Source organism: Typopeltis vanoorti, chromosome 8 (assembly GCF_054136105.1).
Source record: "Typopeltis vanoorti isolate ZY-2024b chromosome 8, IOZ_Tvanoo_1.0, whole genome shotgun sequence".
NCBI lineage: Eukaryota > Metazoa > Arthropoda > Arachnida > Uropygi > Thelyphonidae > Typopeltis > Typopeltis vanoorti.
Window position 1 is genome coordinate 99,702,612 of NC_143556.1, and position 13,597 is coordinate 99,716,208.

Below are 13,597 nucleotides of genomic sequence, written 5' to 3' on the forward strand. Positions count from 1 at the left end.
GCAGCAACTTTCGTCAAGTACTACCAGCCATTGACTCTTCTTCACAGAACGTGAAAAACTAGAAATAGCAGCTAATGGCAAGTGGAAGGCTCAACGGTTAACTTAAAGTAACATTGATAAATATGTAATGCCATAACGATTTATGCTGAACCATAAACATACTGTTCGTGTATCTTCAGCAACTACAATATATTCATCTGAATATATTATAGTCACACATATTGAACGGAATGTACTGCATGCATCGGAGGTATGCAGTATATTTTTCCCCTCTTTATTCCTTTGTCATATGCGAGAATACGATATAGTACGCATACACTCACGTCAAAAATCATAAAGGTTTGTTTTATTTTTTTAATATTTTTTTTATGGGGAAACAAATTCTGAATATGTAACTAACAAAACAAAATAATTGAAGACTCGATGGTATACCCCAGTGAATGCTTCCCCACATATTAAGGAAAAAAAACAATTCTCTTCAACTAGTTCCATTATGCAATAATTACACCTTGAAGCATAATGCGTAATTTAACGTCAAATGGCAAGTGTATAAATTTTCAATACAGGTTTGGTGAGAAAGTAGGTCTCGATTAAGTTAGATAAACAAGTTATCTGATGAAATGCAACTGGATTTGGCAATCATATAACTGTTTTGTGACAGAACTAGTTTTTATGTAAATAAACCACCAAGTACCATTGATGTTACATTGCAAAAGTGGTTAAAAACCTAGATCTTTTAAAGCACAGTCATATGCACTTTTTAGTTTATTTACACAAAGATTAATAATAAATACATGAAACAGAAATGTTATAGTCTAGAAGAAGAAAATACATGTTTCTGGAAAAATATTTCTGGACACATACTCACCTGTTGATTTTTAAAGCACACATCCGGTTTTTTTAGACTAAAGTGAATAAATCTTCAATAACCACAGAAATTCTTTAGTCCTGAAAGTAAAAAAAAAAACACTTTTCTGGATCTTACTAGACTTGTGAATTAGAAACAAATCATTGGCATAATTTTTAATTCAACGCATGATAGTAAGTGATACTCTGATTCCCAAGAGGTGTGCTAAATGAGTCAAAAAAGAGAAAGAATTAAGTAAAATACGAGCCGAAATATCTTGAACTGAATTAAGTATCAAGGAGGCCATGAAATAATTTATAATATAAAACAAGGAAAAATTGTCCTAATTGTTTTTTCATATCAAAGTAACCTTAATTTTGTGTATCATATTTTTGCTGTACCTCAATACCAAATCTGGCGATGTGTAAACAAAGTGTCACTGCATTCTACAAACACGTTCATTGTGTGTAGCGTGTTAGAGAATGTAGCATGTTAAGATACCATAAAAGCAATAATACTCAGGGCCGACGTTACCATTTAGGTAAACTAGGCAACCGCCTAAGACGCAAGCCATGAAGGGGCTCAAAACTTTCAAAATTTTGCAAAATTGAAGGCAAGAAAAATTAAAATTTGATTTTCATATATTATACATATTGTATATTACTTTGTATATTATTAATAAAGCATGCCAAAATAATTTTTATTTTTTATATTTAAAATTTCATTCAAAAAAATATCCAACTTGTGAAATAAGGGGCGCACTTGTAAATTTTGCCATGGATGCAAAATAACCTGGCACCGACAGTAATAATACTTTTCCTTATTTTAATCTTTTTTATGTTATGCTAATATCCTTTAGAATAGGCCGCATTATTCGAATATCTTAATAGGTTAGCAAAGTAAAATTATTTTTTGGGAACATCCTCTCCAAATACTAAATATTCTATTTTAAAAATAAAGGTTAACTATTGGTGCTCATACTTGGCATTGGACTCAAAGCAGAGGTATAACGAAAGCGAGACAGAGTAAGGCATGGCTTTGAGAATCTAGATCTTTTTTATGAAGTTTATTTTAATCAATCGCATTGAATCTTTAGAAATGAAATTACACCTCTAGTTCAAGAAAGTTTTTTTTTTTTTTTTAATTTTAGAGAGAGAGAGAACATAGAATAAAAGAACTGCTTCAATAAACTGCATTTGTTTCTGATGGTTTTCATGAAAATAGCCGCCCCACACTATGGGAAAGATAAAGAATTAAAGAGGAAAGCGAAGCCAATCCCCTCCAGCCTTCGTTCGCCTCCTTTATCCCTTTCTGCTGCACACCATTATAGTCCAAATATTCTTGTCAGAGTTCACAGGTCTCAAACTATGGGAAGTTTTCCCCTAATCTTTACAGTAGCTAAGTTACTTTAACGCTCCAGGTTATTGCGTACATTTTTTTTTTTTTCGAATACTGTAACAATAATGGATAGGTTTTTGACGAGAATGTAGAGATGCAGATTAATTTTTAAAAAAAAATGAAGAGATGCAGGTTAACTAAATAGTGAAGCAAACAAAATCAAGGAAATAATTATTTAAATGAAGAGGATATTAAATCCCACATTATTTCAAAGTCGAATAAGAGACCCAAAGATCGGAATCAAAGAGTTTCATGCCGAATATAGTAACCTATAAAAGTATCGGCGGATTAACCCTCCTGACCGGCGGATACTAGCGTAAGATAAAGCACGTAGTACAAACTAGGGCAACTCGTGGCAAAGGTGGATAAAGTTCTGATCACTATTCTGAGTATTTCCCATAATCTAAAACACATCTCCTAGGAGATGTATAACATCATACATTATGGTGGAAGGTCATTACCCAGACCGGTTTCAACCTTCATTGGGGTCTCATCAGTGAGTAGGCAGACCAGATTAATACCCAGAATATAGCGAAAAGAACTTATATACTTTGCTATACGAGTTGTCAAAAAAGGTGCACCCCTAAATTTAAGTAATTTATAGTTTGTACTAATTTAGAGTTTGTACTACGTGCTTTAGCTTACGCTAGTATCCGCCGATACTTTTATAGTTTACTATATTCGGCATGAAACTCTTTGATTCCGATCTTTGAGTTTTTTATTCGGATTTGAAATAATGTGGGATTTAATATCCCCTTCATTTAAAAAAGTGCACCCATAAATTTAAGTAATTTATGGGTGCACTTTTATAAGACTTTTTCAAGACCACAGGAGCAAGGAATGTAATATACTCCTGGATATTTGTAGAATGACACCTTATCTTTTGGGGATCCTAAAACTTGTCTGATGCTGGTGGTTGGTTTGAAGACCACTCTGATGTTGTAGGCTCTTAGTATTCTCGCTATTTGATAAAAAATTGACTTGATGAAAGGGATCATCAAGTCAATTTCTTGATGATCATCTTGCCTACATCGGACAAACTTCACGGAGTTTAGAAATCAGACCAAAAGAACATGTTGGATGTAAACCACAACAAAAGTATCTCTTCCGACTTAGCACATCTCTGTACGTCTAACCACACGATAGAGTCGCAAAACAGCTCCATGCCATATCTGGATGACGACTACAGACATCGTTTATTCAAGGAAGCCACAATAGTGTTATAATCGGCGGAAACCTCAACAGAAATCAGGGTGAAATCCTAAACAGTTCGTGGAAAAACCTGATCCTCTCTCTAAATCAATCTGAACTGCAGCTAGCCAGTAATCACATTACAGGTTTACAACAAACACGCATGCGTGATAATGAATAAGAACAATAAGTCCTCTCTGTCACGCGAACGTGTAACCTTAGCTACTAGTTGGTTTATAACGTTTTTTATGTTCCTTTCAATTTGCAATTACTAGTTTTTATGTCTTTCCGTAAACGCCTTGAAAAAGCCAGACAGTTTGCTGGCGAAACTGGTAGGCTATAATGTAAGTTTGTTTGTAAATGGTCAGTATTAAATAAGTTTGTATTTCAATTATAAAACGACCAAAAATGTTTAGTTTTTAACTTCTACCTGATTAACCCTCCTGACCATGGATATACAATCTGATGTCCAGATGTCCTTTAACTATCTCCCATGCAATATTAACACCCTTTCCTTGCAGATTGTTATGCTATGGCACAGCTTCTAGCTTCCGCCTAAGATTATCATAATCACCTGCCTTTTAGTTCCACACGTAAGTAATGGTGAAGTCTATTAACAGTCAACTTTTTAATCTTCCATCAGTTAATCAATGATAACAGTATGGATTCCATTTAACTTGGACTATTCACCCACCTCTTGACAGATTCCATGTAAAGGTTTGGTAAAATTTGTACTATGACCCTTGACACTTTCAGAGCATCTGATCGAGTCTGGCATTCGAAACTCGGAACATCACCATATTTTGGTCTGCCTTCCACCTTTTGTAACTTAGTAGTCTCACTTAGGATGTTCACTGCCTGTAAAAGGTCGGCTTTCTCTTTTCATATTTACTAATACAAGACTGCCTCAGGATTCTGTTCTACTGATCGCCTTCTTTTTTACTTGTACATAAATAATCCTATCACTGATCTCTAGCTTCCGTGTTCTTGTTCATGAAGAACACATATTACAATACACACATTCCATACGCATAAACGCAGGAGTATAAGGACGAGGTATTAAAGCTGTTGCACAAATTGAATAAGAATTCAGCAATAGAGACTGATGGAATATCAGCACGTGTGCTAAAAGAGTGTTCAGCTGAACTGGCCATTCCTTTGACCAACTGTATAACATGAGTCTCAGAACAGGGAAGATTCCTCAGGAATGGAAGGAATGTATGGTAATTCCATTACACAAGGGTGGTGCAAAGACCGATATATCCAACTATCAACCAATTAGTATCTCAGGTGAAGATTTTTGAAAAATTGGTTAGGGCTCGCATTCAGAAATGGGTTGACAGTGAATCCCTACTTTGCAATGAACAACACGGGTTTACTAAGGGAAGGTCATATTTTAACAACTTGCTCACATTCTATAACAATGTTACTATTGAACTAGACAGTAACGTACTGAGGGTTTAATCTTGGGAAGGGGGCGAGTTGAGTAGACGATTTGAGAATACACACTACGCATCGCATACGACCTATGACTGAGCATCTGCAATGATCGCTAATTGATAAGTAGTATAGAAATAGAAGACACGACACAACATAAATTGGCTTTTGACAGAATACAGCATGGCAGACTGCTGCATAAATTAGAGAAAATGGGTTTCGGTTATAGAATATTAGCATGGATAAGAGAATGGCTGACTGACAGATATCAAAAAGTAGTATACGGGGGGGGTGAGTCTGCAAGATTTAAGGTAACTAGTGGTGTACCACAACGATCAGTGCTTGGTCCACTGTCATTCAATCTGCACATTAATGATAATAGGAAGAATTTGACAAGCGACATACAGCTATTTGCTGATGATGCAAAGATAGGTAGGTAGGGTAAGCAGTCATTCACTTCGGCGTGATTAGATATCCAATGTCGTATGATATTAGTGGGATTAGGCTAGAAGAAACTGATGAGGCTAGGGATCTTGGAGTGTTAATAGATAGGAAGTCATGTGGCAAAGACTGCAAATAGAACTCACAAGATAGTTGCAATGCTGAAACGAAAGTTCACATGTAAAGATGAGGATGTTGTTTTGCCTCTTTACAAGGCTTTGATAAGACCTCACTTGGACTATTATGCGCAGGTCTGGTCTCCTGTTGTGATTCGGATATATTGGAGAGAGTACAAAGGAGAGTGTTAAAAATGATATCAGGATTGTGAAATACTGATTATTAAGACAAATTGAGAATTGGTAGCTGCAGACACTGCAAACAGGAGAAAGAGGGGGTGATGATATGATTGAGACTTACAAACTTCTGAAAGATTCATACAAAATTTTCAATTGATGAAATTTTTCAATTTATGGAGGGTGGGGAAAGGACGAGAGGTCATCTTTGGAAGCTGAGAATGAAGGCCGCTAAGAAGGTGATGAGGACTAGATGTTTCTCTCAGAGAGTGGTGCGTGATTGGAATGGATTGCCATTGGATGTTGCGAGTGCAAGCAGTGTGAACGAATTCAAGAATAAGTATAATAGCTGGTGTGTGTGTAGTATGTGGCCTCCCTCGGGAGGTTCTGACTCACTATAGGTCTCTCCTAATAATAATAATAATATCATGCATTTGAAAAACCTTCAGCGCACAAATATTCTGGGTTTCAAGACACAACCAGCGTCTTCATACAATTCTTCAACAATTCTAGTTGCTTCAATTACCAAAATACAGTCCTATCTTTTTGGTAATGCACAGATCGCTAAGCAAGATCAGATCTTTCTTCTTGGACTGATATTTACCTCTAGCATTTCCTGGAATAAACACATACCACAATAGTTTCCGCCTTCTTTGAAACACCTGGCGTCCTTTGCTGCAAGCGACACTGCTTTTCGGGCTATTCACTCTGCAAATCTGATCTAGCCTTAGAACACTAATCTCATATTTGGAATGGGACAGTAAATTTCGCCTGAAAATTGGGATTCTGCATACAAAAGCTAATCAGTGATTCCCTTTCACTAGCGTATTCCATTCAACCGAAGTCTTCAGAACGTGCTATTTCTGCATTCTCTTTTCTACAGGTACTTTCATGGATACTGTTCAATTGGATTAGCATCCATTATCCTTCACTTTCTACCCAGTTTGTTATAATACGAGAAGAAGCAGCTGCCCAACTCCTTTTACAGCCCAATCGCAAGGCTACAAAATCTGCTTCTCTTTCTCTTTTTTTATTCCATCTATCCTTTTTCTCTGGAAAAGAGAATCAATTTATTCATTCTCTCCTAATTCCTGTCTACACACGCACTAATATTCTATATGTTTAACAACATCTCGTATGTATGAATGTGTGAGAGTGAGAATGAATTGCTATATCAAATACAAATAGACTATTATTATATTAAAGGTTTTTCAAAATTCTTTAATATTTTGCCTTACTCTTCTAAAGACAACTCCCAGTCAAAACGGCCCATATGCCGTATTTTTTATATTTTTTGTTCGTTCATTCTTCATGGAAGTTCATCATGTCACACAGTATTTTTATTCCATCTATCTCGGGAAAAGAGTATCAATGTATTTATTCTCTCCTAATTCCTGTCTGCACACACGCACTAATATTCTATATGTTTTACAACATCTCGTATGTATGAATCAAATTTATTCCTCAAATATACTTCTTGCCTTAGCCTGCATTGTCATAAGGCTCAAAGGATAACGTTTCTGGATCTGGTCTTCCATCCATATCGTAAGCAATTTTTCCATCTCCGTTAGTACACCTTCACTTTTTCTTTTTATTGTTGTTATTATGATTGATTTCATGCTGGTTGATCCTTTTAACATGTTCTTTTATACCCGAGGCATCCTTTACTATGGTATTTACTATCGATATCGCAAGACTGAGTTCACGTGGTATATCTAATAAGCTTTTTTCCATCTTCATATTTCTTTATTATCCGTTATTTCAGCTCTAGATCGATTGCAGTACATTTGTGAGATGGTTCACGTTTTGATTCAAGGGCACGTTTACCTCCAACTATTGTGAATAATATTTATAAAAACGCTAAAAACGTTAAAATAAGCACAACCCTATATAGATGCGTTCACAGCAAGAGAACCACGGGAAGATGCAGCATGTGGGGTCTAAGGGACGGGCTTACGTATCTCGGGATCTGGCATTTTAATATGACATTTTTTGCTACCACAAACTTTTCATTCCACTACCAATTTCATGTAGCTTTTCTTCGCGTTTTTCATTATTCTGCTTCACTCTCTGAAGACGATTCCTAATCAAAACGGCTCGCACGCCATAATTTTTATATATTTTTTTGGTTCGTTCATTCTTCACGGAAGTTCATCATGTCACAGTATGTATTCCTCTATTTTTTTTTTTTTAACTTTCCATTTTATTTTTATATTATTCCCTTCTGGAAAAAAATTCTATGTTTTTTTAATCTACTTAATATTTTTTAATTCCTCTTTTAAATTAGTATTCCGGTGAGTTCGTTTCCTCTTGTAATTTATTATCCTTTTTAAGAGTTTTCGAGTTATGAGTTTATATCCACCAATGACGTTGTTCTACCAAAATTATGTCCCAAAAATATTAAAATCAACAAAATTCAAGAACAGGAAGATCTTCCCTAAGGTATGAACATCTTTCATATTATCACTTTTTTAAAATATATAGTTGAATATATATCATCTATGTTTTAATATTTAATCACAGAAATAATCAATGTCTCTATACAAGTGGTGCATCTTAAGAATACAGGCAAATTTGCTATATTGAAAAACTTTGGAATGAAAACCTTTATTACGATTTATTCTTGTTCTTCGGCACTACAGCCCCCTAAGGGCATTGGCCTCCCATTTTTAGTTTCACAACTCACTGTGAGGTGGCGTCGTTACCTCACGCTCAACCATGTGTAATTGTATGTGAAGCGTTGTGTTCTTAAGACCGGTTTGCCTGCTTTGCGGGAGGAAAACCCTGCAGTCCACGTTCAAGACTGGCTAACTTGGCTATGTCTGAGAAAGATCCTAAGCTCCTCACGTCGGCGACGAAAATCGAACGCAGGACACTCCTTTCCCAGGCATATGGTTGCGGAGCGCATATCCACTCGGCTAACAGCACGACATTACGATTTATGGCTCCCTTTAAATAGGAAACGCTAGTAAAGAGGAATAATTTATTTAGGAGTTGCTAAGGAAAATACTGTATATAAATGGATCACATGGTCCTGAGATGGTTTTAAACTTTCCAGAAGGTTTTAAACTTTGCATTAAGCATAAATGAAGGGAAATAAAATTATCCTAGATCCTGGCAAAATAGAACAATATCCGGATCAGAGTTTTGAGGGAGAATTCATTTGAGGGTAAAGGAGAGACATTCATAGTTATACTACTATTTTGAATTATCTTCCACCTAGCATAAACAAGATCACTCCATGGCGAGACACAGAGTCCTACTGCATATTATGTAGTCTTCTCGCCTCAACGAATTGCGCAACTTTCACCGACTAACAATGCAAATGTTATTCAAAACAATCTGTTAAAAATCATTTTATGACTTTGCATTAATTCTATAGACTGATACAGTGGGAATCTATTGTGAAACAGCTATTGCATCAGAAGCCGTTCAAAACAAGTAAAACAAGTACTGAAAGAACAAGCTAACATTGCCTTAAACAGGTACTGGAACTTACGCAAGATTCCAAAAACTGATTCATATGAAACAGCTATCCGCGATATTGATATTAATATTCACTCTATAAGTTTCTCCATTCAAAATTACTAAATAAGTCTTCGAATAAGATATGCGAAAAATCAGAGCGAAAGCTTTCACTTTAATAATTCTTAATTTTTTAATTGTTTTCTCTATGGAGAATTAAAAGGAGCAAGTCGCCAACTCTTGGATTTAACACACATAACCGTACATATTTTTAATGTTTTGTGCTTAGAAACATCCGAATTCATTGGTCTTCCTGCGATGAGTTCTTGGTCTCCTTGGAGGTGTCACGTAATAATAACAACAATAATAATTAGTTCCTGATATGATACGATGTTGCTGAGATTAAGAGATCAGTACGATATGCATTTCGACAAGTCCTATATTATTCTTGGCTCAATGCTAAGAACTACGATCGATCATTTTTTGTTTCTTTTTCCCCAGCATAAATTGCAAGCGTTTCTATATATATTGAGAATTTGGTTACTCATGCAAGTGGCAGATGGCTTCTTATAGCAAGCTGTCCTATATAAATGTATACCTTATATATATCTTTTGAGGCCATACTCTAATAAAAGTATTAACATAAAACCAGTTCCTTGTGTACATTCGCCAACGCAGGGGCGTATCCAGGATTTATTAGAAGAATGAAACAATAGTTTATGTCGAAATTGTGTACGAAGAAAGGATGAAGGACATAAGAATTTCTTGTACTATATGTATTTCTTGAATTTTCTAATTTACTACTAAAAATAATATATTGTATATATTTAGGTGGTAGATGAATTTCATCGCGCTGTGCGAGGCCATCCTACTTACTGAAGATCTGAGGTAACCTGAAAAATTCCCATGTTTGGTCTGTAGAAAAAGATTTTCTGATTATCTTATCCCACGATACTAATATACTAAGTTTACAAATTTTTCGTGGTGGGATACACACACGTAAGTTCAAATATTTGTGTCAAGTGTATCTACTACATACAAGCTGGCTGGTCTTTAGATAAGACAGAAGGATGAAACTAGACCTATTGGCATTCACTCTAGCAATGTCACCATGTTTTAGTAATTTTGTCGTTGTTAGATAGTAATGAGAGATTGGAAGGTTTTTATTTACACATACTGAATCACTTTTTATTTCTACGCATCGCTTATCTATTCTCTATATGTTAGATATTTGAAATGAAATAAAAACGTATCAAATGATTTAACACTTTGAACTAAGGATCTTATTTATTTAAAAATTTCTTATAATTACTGTTATGTATAAGAATGTGAACCAAAAGGTAGAAATTTCGGTAGAAAACCCGTAATATTAAATCTTTAAACTAGTTTTAATACAGAAGAATTTTAACGAAAGAAATAACATACTTTTAATAAAATTCTCAGTAAAATTTTCTTATATTTAAACTAGTTTGAGGATTTTGTATTAATGATTAGATGTCGAAATTTCAAGCTTGATTTTCATATTCCAGAATGTAAATACTAAGTAACATGACCAAAAAAGTTCAGGAAATCTTGCTAAAATGAATTATTGTCATGATTATAATATGGATGCTAGTTCATGTATCAGTTAAAATGAGAAAGTTTTTTAAAATAAACACACTATTAAGTTACTTAAATATAAAGAGCCAATAGGCGGTTGGAGAAAAGTCCTTTTTAGGATTTCCAGGGTAACAAATGGCAATGCTGTAGTCAATGAAGCTTTAACTGAGGTTCAGCTATTGCCGTTACCCAGTCATGACTGGAGCTTTTTAGCTCAATGACACCCCATCCACACAGATTTCTTCATTCAGATGACGGGATAAAGAGTCAAGGACTCAGTCCATCGCCCAGTTCTTATAAGAACTAAGCCAATAGGCTTCATTTCGGCGATATAAACATAATAAAAAGTATAAACGATACTTTTATAGTTTACTATATTCGGCATGAAACTCTCTGATTCCAATCTTTGAGTCTCTTATTAGGTTTTAAAACAATGTGGGATTTAATATCCCCTTAATTTGAATAATGTTTATGTTTATATCGCCGAAATGAAGCTTATTGGCTCTTTATATTTAAGTAACTTAATGGTTGCACCTGTTCGACAACTCGTATAGCAGAGTACATAAGTTCTTTTCGCTATACCCTTTGGTATCTATTTGGTCTAGCTACTCACTGATGAAGCCCAAAAAAGGCTGAAACTGGTCTGGGCAGTGACCTCCCACCATAATGTAATAACAGCATACATTTCCTAGGAAATGTATTTTTACATTAAGGAAAATACGAAGAATAGCGATCAGAACTTTCTCCACCTTTGCAACGAGTTGCCCGAGATTGTACTACGTACTAGGACTACTTGCATTAGCTCACGCTAGTAATCGCCGATACTTTTATAGTTTACTATATTCGGCATGAAACTCTCTGATTCCAATCTTTGAGTTTCTTATTCGGTTTTAAAACAATGTGAGATTTAATATCCCCTTAATTTGAATAATGTTAAACATATACTTATTAAAGTATAGCATATGTTTATACTTATAAACATATGCTATACTTATTACACTGGTCCTCAGTTTATTCTGTCCATAGTTGTTCTATACGTATATATTTTATTAAACACAAGTTTGGTTGAAATTTAGATAAAGAATTGTGTAATTTTTGATTTGAAATGGAGAATCTTCTTGGTTCAGTTAGTAATGATTATGAGCATTACTCTTAGCTCGTATAAGTTATGTTATTATTTAAGTTTTACTGGCTGCAAGTATGTATCTAGTAAAACCTATATAATTCAGTTTTACAGTAAAACTCAGCAAATCGCCTCATCTTGTTAGTGAACGTATGTAAATTAACTAGCAGCGTTGGATATGGTGAAACGCATTTTGCAGTATAGTAAGACTAAAAAATATATTAAGTAAGCCGTTAAGTGAACGTGTGTGGGCTGCGAAGTGTATAAAGTCAAATTCAGCAATCACAGAACAGTGCGTCAAATAACGAGAATGAGAAACAGAGGCAAACAGAAATGAAAGGGAAGGTGTGAAAAGAGAGAAAAAAGAGATAGTGTTATACGGGGATTAATTAATTTCGGTTGTGCAAGAAGGTAGAGTAATTAAAAATTAAATCATGTTTTCCTGAAGTAAAGATTAAGGATATAACTGTGGTAGTGATCTTTCAGAAGACTCAAATGAAAACGATTGTTGTATCAGTGGGAATGAATGATTTAGGTAGGAAAAGATTTTCTGTTAGCCAGAAAATACTGACATCAAGACTTTATCTTGATGTCAGTATTGAATGAACAGAGCGAGAGTAGGAAGATGTAAGTGTGCTACCAAGATACGACAGCTGTGAATTACACATAAAATGCCTTAGAAGACAACCATGAGTTTTTCTAGACCTCTCCACTGCATGAGTCCAAAGGTAGGTGAGGAGAGCTAGATCAGTTGCGGATCGAGAGTGGCGAAATTCATATTGCCAATTATTAATTAGCAAGTTTGCTTCCAGCTAGTGAAGAAGCTTGCTGATAATGACATTCTTAATAGTTTTCGAGAGAACCAAAGTCATAGAAACTAAATGATAGTGGGCTTTTATCACCATTGTTTGGAAAGGATTTCGGTTTCCACGTATTGAGACAGATGCAGGTGATTATGAACGATTAAAGAAACGAAATAATATAGAAGTTAGTTCTGGAAAGCAAATACCATCAGGACCAAATGCCTTTTTCATATCCGAGTTATTCAGGATTTTTTCCAATTTCTTTCTGGTGGAAGACTAGGGATGACATGGAGTGAGAAGTTCTTGAGAAAGTTTGAAGGAGGGATTTGCCCTTAGTCACAATGTAGGAATTGAAAGAGAAGAGTGATGCTAGTAGCGATAGATATTACTATAGACTAGCAAGTGGCGTTCGAACATTCTAGTTCTTGTCCACATGGCAGGAGGTTGAGGCATTTGGCCTTTCAAAATATAATTTGGATTTTTTTATTTTTTTTGCAACTGTTGTTCTACTCTTGACCGTTCAAGGTATGATGAATTTTTTCTTGGACTGCCAAAGAACATGAGCCTGAGAACTATTTTTATTCATTCATATGGAGTTTCCTCCCTTTTATCCCCCGTCCCTATTGGGACGAGTTGAGTCCCCTCGTCGTGGGGGATTAAGTATTTATGGCTGTAGATCCATGTGTGTTCACAGGGCAGGTTTGCCTGCTTGTGGGTTGAAAAACCACAGATAAACTGGGGGGGGGGGGCTGCTGTCCACGCCCAACACCGGCTCATTTGGCTATGGCTGAGGAAGATCCTTAAGCTCCTCATGTCGGCGACGGGAATCGCACCCAGGCATACGGTTGTGAAGCGCAAAGCCACTAGGCTAACTGAGAACTATTGAGTGACGGTTATTCCATGGTGAAATTTAGATGGAGTGGTGGTGGTCTGAGTTACCAAGAGGAAAACTGTAGAGTAGCTTGCTAAGAAGTCACGTGTGTTCTGGTTGATAGATTGA